Raw genomic sequence first — 7,500 nt, 5'->3', positions numbered from 1 at the left:
TTGTCTCTCTCTAGGGAGTTGGACCATCCTAACTTGTCTCTCTCTAGGGAACTGGACCATCCTAACTTGTCTCTCTCTAGGGAGTTGGACCATCCTAACTTGTCTCTCTTTAGGGAGTTGGACCATCCTAACTTGTCTCTCTTTAGGGAGTTGGACCATCCTAACTTGTCTCTCTTTAGGGAGTTGGACCATCCTAACCTGTCTCTCTCTAGGGAGTTGGACCATCCTAACTTGTCTCTCTTTAGGGAGTTGGACCATCCTAACCTGTCTCTCTCTAGGGAGTTGGACCATCCTAACTTGTCTCTCTCTAGGGAGTTGGACCATCCTAACTTGTCTCTCTCTAGGGAGTTGGACCATCCTAACTTGTCTCTCTCTAGGGAACTGGACCATCCTAACCTGTCTCTCTCTAGGACCATCCTAACTTGTCTCTCTAACTTGTCTCTCTCTAGGGAGTTGGACCATCCTAACTTGTCTCTCTCTAGGGAGTTGGACCATCCTAACCTGTCTCTCTCTAGGACCATCCTAACTTGTCTCTCTCTAGGGAGTTGGACCATCCTAACTTGTCTCTCTCTAGGGAGTTGGACCATCCTAACTTGTCTCTCTCTAGGGAGTTGGACCATCCTAACCTGTCTCTCTAACTTGTCTCTCTCTAGGGAGTTGGACCATCCTAACCTGTCTCTCTAACCTGTCTCTCTCTAGGGAGTTGGACCATCCTAACTTGTCTCTCTAACCTGTCTCTCTCTAGGGAGTTGGACCATCCTAACTTGTCTCTCTCTAGGGAGTTGGACCATCCTAACTTGTCTCTCTCTAGGGAGTTGGACCATCCTAACTTGTCTCTCTCTAGGGAACTGGACCATCCTAACCTGTCTCTCTCTAGGACCATCCTAACTTGTCTCTCTAACTTGTCTCTCTCTAGGGAGTTGGACCATCCTAACTTGTCTCTCTCTAGGGAGTTGGACCATCCTAACCTGTCTCTCTCTAGGACCATCCTAACTTGTCTCTCTCTAGGGAGTTGGACCATCCTAACTTGTCTCTCTCTAGGGAGTTGGACCATCCTAACTTGTCTCTCTCTAGGGAGTTGGACCATCCTAACCTGTCTCTCTAACTTGTCTCTCTCTAGGGAGTTGGACCATCCTAACCTGTCTCTCTAACCTGTCTCTCTCTAGGGAGTTGGACCATCCTAACTTGTCTCTCTAACCTGTCTCTCTCTAGGGAGTTCGACCATCCTAACTTGTCTCTCTCTAGGGAGTTGGACCATCCTAACTTGTCTCTCTCTAGGGAGTTGGACCATCCTAACCTGTCTCTCTAACCTGTCTCTCTCTAGGGAGTTGGACCATCCTAACTTGTCTCTCTCTAGGGAGTTGGACCATCCTAACTTGTCTCTCTCTAGGGAGTTGGACCATCCTAACTTGTCTCTCTCTAGGGAACTGGACCATCCTAACTTGTCTCTCTCTAGGGAGTTGGACCATCCTAACTTGTCTCTCTCTAGGGAGCTGGACCATCCTAACTTGTCTCTCTTTAGGGAGTTGGACCATCCTAACTTGTCTCTCTCTAGGGAGTTGGACCATCCTAACCTGTCTCTCTCTAGGGAGCTGGACCATCCTAACTTGTCTCTCTCTAGGGAGTTGGACCATCCTAACTTGTCTCTCTCTAGGGAACTGGACCATCCTAACTTGTCTCTCTCTAGGGAGTTGGACCATCCTAACCTGTCTCTCTCTAGGGAGCTGGACCATCCTAACTTGTCTCTCTCTAGGGAGTTGGACCATCCTAACTTGTCTCTCTCTAGGGAGTTGGACCATCCTAACTTGTCTCTCTCTAGGGAGTTGGACCATCCTAACTTGTCTCTCTCTAGGGAGCTGGACCATCCTAACTTGTCTCTCTCTAGGGAGTTGGACCATCCTAACTTGTCTCTCTCTAGGGAGTTGGACCATCCTAACTTGTCTCTCTCTAGGGAGTTGGACCATCCTAACTTGTCTCTCTCTAGGGAGTTGGACCATCCTAACTTGTCTCTCTCTAGGGAGTTGGACCATCCTAACTTGTCTCTCTCTAGGGAGTTGGACCATCCTAACCTGTCTCTCTAACTTGTCTCTCTCTAGGAAGTTGGACCATCCTAACCTGTCTCTCTAACCTGTCTCTCTCTAGGGAGTTGGACCATCCTAACTTGTCTCTCTAACCTGTCTCTCTCTAGGGAGTTGGACCATCCTAACTTGTCTCTCTCTAGGGAGTTGGACCATCCTAACTTGTCTCTCTCTAGGGAACTGGACCATCCTAACCTGTCTCTCTCTAGGACCATCCTAACTTGTCTCTCTAACTTGTCTCTCTCTAGGGAGTTGGACCATCCTAACTTGTCTCTCTCTAGGGAGTTGGACCATCCTAACCTGTCTCTCTCTAGGACCATCCTAACTTGTCTCTCTCTAGGGAGTTGGACCATCCTAACTTGTCTCTCTCTAGGGAGTTGGACCATCTTAACTTGTCTCTCTCTAGGGAGTTGGACCATCCTAACCTGTCTCTCTAACTTGTCTCTCTCTAGGGAGTTGGACCATCCTAACCTGTCTCTCTAACCTGTCTCTCTCTAGGGAGTTGGACCATCCTAACTTGTCTCTCTAACCTGTCTCTCTCTAGGGAGTTGGACCATCCTAACTTGTCTCTCTCTAGGGAGTTGGACCATCCTAACTTGTCTCTCTCTAGGGAGTTGGACCATCCTAACCTGTCTCTCTAACCTGTCTCTCTCTAGGGAGTTGGACCATCCTAACTTGTCTCTCTCTAGGGAGTTGGACCATCCTAACTTGTCTCTCTCTAGGGAGTTGGACCATCCTAACTTGTCTCTCTCTAGGGAACTGGACCATCCTAACTTGTCTCTCTCTAGGGAGTTGGACCATCCTAACTTGTCTCTCTCTAGGGAGCTGGACCATCCTAACTTGTCTCTCTTTAGGGAGTTGGACCATCCTAACTTGTCTCTCTCTAGGGAGTTGGACCATCCTAACCTGTCTCTCTCTAGGGAGCTGGACCATCCTAACTTGTCTCTCTCTAGGGAGTTGGACCATCCTAACTTGTCTCTCTCTAGGGAACTGGACCATCCTAACTTGTCTCTCTCTAGGGAGTTGGACCATCCTAACCTGTCTCTCTCTAGGGAGCTGGACCATCCTAACTTGTCTCTCTCTAGGGAGTTGGACCATCCTAACTTGTCTCTCTCTAGGGAGTTGGACCATCCTAACTTGTCTCTCTCTAGGGAGTTGGACCATCCTAACTTGTCTCTCTCTAGGGAGCTGGACCATCCTAACTTGTCTCTCTCTAGGGAGTTGGACCATCCTAACTTGTCTCTCTCTAGGGAGTTGGACCATCCTAACTTGTCTCTCTCTAGGGAGTTGGACCATCCTAACTTGTCTCTCTCTAGGGAGTTGGACCATCCTAACTTGTCTCTCTCTAGGGAGCTGGACCATCCTAACTTGTCTCTCTCTAGGGAGTTGGACCATCCTAACTTGTCTCTCTCTAGGGAGCTGGACCATCCTAACTTGTCTCTCTTTAGGGAGTTGGACCATCCTAACTTGTCTCTCTCTAGGGAGTTGGACCATCCTAACTTGTCTCTCTCTAGGGAGTTGGACCATCCTAACTTGTCTCTCTCTAGGGAGTTGGACCATCCTAACTTGTCTCTCTCTAGGGAGTTGGACCATCCTAACCTGTCTCTCTAACTTGTCTCTCTCTAGGGAACTGGACCATCCTAACTTGTCTCTCTCTAGGGAGTTGGACCATCCTAACTTGTCTCTCTAACTTGTCTCTCTCTAGGGAACTGGACCATCCTAACTTGTCTCTCTCTAGGGAGTTGGACCATCCTAACTTGTCTCTCTCTAGGGAGTTGGACCATCCTAACTTGTCTCTCTCTAGGGAGTTGGACCATCCTAACTTGTCTCTCTAACTTGTCTCTCTCTAGGGAACTGGACCATCCTAACTTGTCTCTCTCTAGGGAGTTGGACCATCCTAACTTGTCTCTCTAACTTGTCTCTCTTTAGGGAGCTGGACCATCCTAACTTGTCTCTCTTTAGGGAACTGGACCATCCTAACTTGTCTCTCTCTAGGGAGTTGGACCATCCTAACTTGTCTCTCTCTAGGGAACTGGACCATCCTAACTTGTCTCTCTCTAGGGAGTTGGACCATCCTAACTTGTCTCTCTCTAGGGAGTTGGACCATCCTAACTTGTCTCTCTCTAGGGAGTTGGACCATCCTAACTTGTCTCTCTTTAGGGAGTTGGACCATCCTAACCTGTCTCTCTAACTTGTCTCTCTCTAGGGAGTTGGACCATCCTAACTTGTCTCTCTCTAGGGAGTTGGACCATCGTAACTTGTCTCTCTCTAGGGAGTTGGACCATCCTAACTTGTCTCTCTCTAGGGAACTGGACCATCCTAACTTGTCTCTCTCTAGGGAGTTGGACCATCCTAACTTGTCTCTCTCTAGGGAGTTGGACCATCCTAACTTGTCTCTCTCTAGGGAGTTGGACCATCCTAACTTGTCTCTCTCTAGGGAGTTGGACCATCCTAACTTGTCTCTCTTTAGGGAGTTGGACCATCCTAACTTGTCTCTCTCTAGGGAGTTGGACCATCCTAACTTGTCTCTCTCTAGGGAGCTGGACCATCCTAACTTGTCTCTCTCTAGGGAGTTGGACCATCCTAACTTGTCTCTCTCTAGGGAGTTGGACCATCCTAACCTGTCTCTCTAACTTGTCTCTCTCTAGGGAGTTGGACCATCCTAACTTGTCTCTCTCTAGGGAGTTGGACCATCCTAACCTGTCTCTCTAACTTGTCTCTCTCTAGGGAGTTGGACCATCCTAACTTGTCTCTCTCTAGGGAGTTGGACCATCCTAACTTGTCTCTCTTTAGGGAGTTGGACCATCCTAACCTGTCTCTCTAACTTGTCTCTCTCTAGGGAGTTGGACCATCCTAACTTGTCTCTCTCTAGGGAGTTGGACCATCCTAACTTGTCTCTCTCTAGGGAGTTGGACCATCCTAACTTGTCTCTCTCTAGGGAGTTGGACCATCCTAACTTGTCTCTCTCTAGGGAGTTGGACCATCCTAACTTGTCTCTCTTTAGGGAGTTGGACCATCCTAACCTGTCTCTCTAACTTGTCTCTCTCTAGGGAGTTGGACCATCCTAACTTGTCTCTCTCTAGGGAGTTGGACCATCCTAACTTGTCTCTCTCTAGGGAGTTGGACCATCCTAACTTGTCTCTCTTTAGGGAGTTGGACCATCCTAACCTGTCTCTCTAACTTGTCTCTCTTTAGGGAGTTGGACCATCCTAACCTGTCTCTCTAACTTGTCTCTCTTTAGGGAGTTGGACCATCCTAACCTGTCTCTCTCTAGGGAGTTGGACCATCCTAACTTGTCTCTCTCTAGGGAGTTGGACCATCCTAACTTGTCTCTCTTTAGGGAGTTGGACCATCCTAACTTGTCTCTCTCTAGGGAGTTGGACCATCCTAACTTGTCTCTCTTTAGGGAGTTGGACCATCCTAACTTGTCTCTCTCTAGGGAGTTGGACCATCCTAACTTGTCTCTCTCTAGGGAGTTGGACCATCCTAACCTGTCTCTCTAACTTGTCTCTCTTTAGGGAGTTGGACCATCCTAACTTGTCTCTCTCTAGGGAGTTGGACCATCCTAACTTGTCTCTCTTTAGGGAGTTGGACCATCCTAACTTGTCTCTCTCTAGGGAGTTGGACCATCCTAACTTGTCTCTCTCTAGGGAGTTGGACCATCCTAACCTGTCTCTCTAACTTGTCTCTCTCTAGGGAGTTGGACCATCCTAACTTGTCTCTCTCTAGGGAGTTGGACCATCCTAACTTGTCTCTCTCTAGGGAGTTGGACCATCCTAACTTGTCTCTCTCTAGGGAGCTGGACCATCCTAACTTGTCTCTCTCTAGGGAGTTGGACCATCCTAACTTGTCTCTCTCTAGGGAGCTGGACCATCCTAACTTGTCTCTCTTTAGGGAGTTGGACCATCCTAACTTGTCTCTCTCTAGGGAGTTGGACCATCCTAACTTGTCTCTCTCTAGGGAGTTGGACCATCCTAACTTGTCTCTCTCTAGGGAGTTGGACCATCCTAACTTGTCTCTCTCTAGGGAGTTGGACCACCCTAACCTGTCTCTCTAACTTGTCTCTCTCTAGGGAACTGGACCATCCTAACTTGTCTCTCTCTAGGGAGTTGGACCATCCTAACTTGTCTCTCTAACTTGTCTCTCTCTAGGGAACTGGACCATCCTAACTTGTCTCTCTCTAGGGAGTTGGACCATCCTAACTTGTCTCTCTCTAGGGAGTTGGACCATCCTAACTTGTCTCTCTCTAGGGAGTTGGACCATCCTAACTTGTCTCTCTAACTTGTCTCTCTCTAGGGAACTGGACCATCCTAACTTGTCTCTCTCTAGGGAGTTGGACCATCCTAACTTGTCTCTCTAACTTGTCTCTCTTTAGGGAGCTGGACCATCCTAACTTGTCTCTCTTTAGGGAGCTGGACCATCCTAACTTGTCTCTCTTTAGGGAGTTGGACCATCCTAACTTGTCTCTCTCTAGGGAGTTGGACCATCCTAACTTGTCTCTCTCTAGGGAACTGGACCATCCTAACTTGTCTCTCTCTAGGGAGTTGGACCATCCTAACTTGTCTCTCTCTAGGGAGTTGGACCATCCTAACTTGTCTCTCTCTAGGGAGTTGGACCATCCTAACTTGTCTCTCTTTAGGGAGTTGGACCATCCTAACCTGTCTCTCTAACTTGTCTCTCTCTAGGGAGTTGGACCATCCTAACTTGTCTCTCTCTAGGGAGTTGGACCATCCTAACTTGTCTCTCTCTAGGGAGTTGGACCATCCTAACTTGTCTCTCTCTAGGGAACTGGACCATCCTAACTTGTCTCTCTCTAGGGAGTTGGACCATCCTAACTTGTCTCTCTCTAGGGAGTTGGACCATCCTAACTTGTCTCTCTCTAGGGAGTTGGACCATCCTAACTTGTCTCTCTCTAGGGAGCTGGACCATCCTAACTTGTCTCTCTCTAGGGAGTTGGACCATCCTAACTTGTCTCTCTCTAGGAAGTTGGACCATCCTAACCTGTCTCTCTAACTTGTCTCTCTCTAGGGAGTTGGACCATCCTAACTTGTCTCTCTCTAGGGAGTTGGACCATCCTAACCTGTCTCTCTAACTTGTCTCTCTCTAGGGAGTTGGACCATCCTAACTTGTCTCTCTCTAGGGAGTTGGACCATCCTAACTTGTCTCTCTTTAGGGAGTTGGACCATCCTAACCTGTCTCTCTAACTTGTCTCTCTCTAGGGAGTTGGACCATCCTAACTTGTCTCTCTCTAGGGAGTTGGACCATCCTAACTTGTCTCTCTCTAGGGAGTTGGACCATCCTAACTTGTCTCTCTCTAGGGAGTTGGACCATCCTAACTTGTCTCTCTCTAGGGAGTTGGACCATCCTAACTTGTCTCTCTTTAGGGAGTTGGACCATCCTAACCTGTCTCTCTAACTTGTCT

At 48.2% G+C, this 7,500-nt stretch overlaps 1 protein-coding gene across 1 annotated transcript in view; it reads left to right on the top strand.

Moving 5' to 3' along the window:
- Positions 1-7,500, top strand: part of LOC311329091 (atrial natriuretic peptide receptor 2) — a gene marked incomplete at both ends in the record, with an annotated part of 27,627 nt that overhangs the window by 12,614 nt on the left and 7,513 nt on the right. The gene's annotated exons all lie outside the window — the stretch shown is intronic.

This window comes from Borostomias antarcticus (assembly GCF_949987555.1).
Source record: "Borostomias antarcticus genome assembly, contig: scaffold_116, whole genome shotgun sequence".
Taxonomy (NCBI): domain Eukaryota; kingdom Metazoa; phylum Chordata; class Actinopteri; order Stomiiformes; family Stomiidae; genus Borostomias; species Borostomias antarcticus.
Note: the sequence above shows the minus strand (reverse complement) of the source record. Positions and strands in the feature narration are given on the sequence as shown.